Below are 1,511 nucleotides of genomic sequence, written 5' to 3'. Positions count from 1 at the left end.
TTCGCATGACAGTCCCAGGCCTTGAGCCCTCCACACATCCTTACCCCCTTGTTCCCTGGGTTAGTGTGCATGGAGCAGGAGCTGGTGGAGGTTCATATTTCATCAGTGCAGGACTAGGCACTCTGTAGACAGGTTTTAATTTGGGGATACTCTAGCTACAGCTCCCAAGCTACAAGTAGCTCTTCATTTATGCCCTCTGCTCCCATTCCTCCCCCACAATATTTTAAAAGAAGTATATGCATTAGTCTAGTAAATGCAAAATTATTATCCTTCGGCATAACTAGTATGCTGTAGTCCCTCTCCTGAAATGCAGGTGTTAGTCATGGTTCTCCTAGGGATGCATATGATGTGGCTCTTTGGCTAGCACTGATGGCTTGCGTGGCTCCCGAGTCGCTCATGCTGAAGCATCGCTGCCAGCACTCCTCTTCCCTCCGTTACAATAGCAATGTGCTTTACCTAAGTAACTAATGATATGTCAGCTTTCTCCGGGCAAAAGGCGCAGCCAAGATAGGCTAGTGTAGTGCTCTCTCAGGAGAGTTGCTAGGTCAGCCTCAAGAGTTGACTGGTTTTTATTGCAATAAAAAAAGATAGTCTTTGCTGTGTCTCTTTCCTGTAAGAGTCGACCAAGAAATGAGCCTTTTATTAATGATGAGGGCAGTTCCACAGGTGGTTGTCTTCTTAACTTGTTAGTTTACAAATTCCAGTACTCTTTCTGTGGATATAATGGTAGCCTTTTAATGCAATATGTAATTAGCAACCTGAAGGCTTGCTTCTGTATGGCTTCTACAGAGGTACTTAAAACATTTGTCCTGTGCCTTGGCACTCTGGCTGTTAAACTTCCTTCTATTACTTTAAGCATTAAATTTGAATAGCTTAATTTAATTTTTAGATCGCCAGTTGCTTAGCAACTGACAAGAGAAAAAAATAAGTGCAGCTAATTTAGTTCTATTACTGAGAAGTTACTGTCTCGCATATAGAAACTTATTTGTAAGAGGGCTAATCAGCTGTCATCCTCAATTTTCAGTAGGGAGAATTTTAAGTTAATGGTGTCTGAAGTCGGGAAAAGATGAGGTCTTACCTCAGGACCTGATGTCACCTCTGAAGTATGATGCATTGCTGACCTTTGCTTGTAAAGGCGGGGAGCAGTTGCCCCTTTCCTGCCTCCCTGGCTCTCTCTGTCTTGCCATGTCACCTTTTTTAAAAAAAAGAAAAAGAAAATAAAGTCTCAGTAGCCTTTCTCTGCCTCGGTTCCAAAACACAAGTGTCTTTTGAAAGTGTATTGCTATCTGAGGGTCAGAAGCCTTATACTAGTGAAATAGCTGCCACTTGATAATATTTAAATATGTTGACTCAAACTCATGTTAAACTTGTCTGTCTGTGGGCATGAGAGGGGTTGACGCATCTCTGAATCTTACTTCAAGCTACTACCGTTTTAAATTTTGAATACAAGCAGGTTAAGGATTCAGCTGATTCTGTTTTTGCTTCAAAAGTTTGGCAACAACAGGTGTGGT

This window comes from Crocodylus porosus, unplaced genomic scaffold (assembly GCF_001723895.1).
Source record: "Crocodylus porosus isolate Cpor-Errol unplaced genomic scaffold, CroPor_comp1, whole genome shotgun sequence".
Taxonomy (NCBI): Eukaryota; Metazoa; Chordata; order Crocodylia; family Crocodylidae; genus Crocodylus; species Crocodylus porosus.
The sequence above is the reverse complement of the archived record's forward strand: the minus strand, read 5'-3'. Positions refer to the sequence as shown.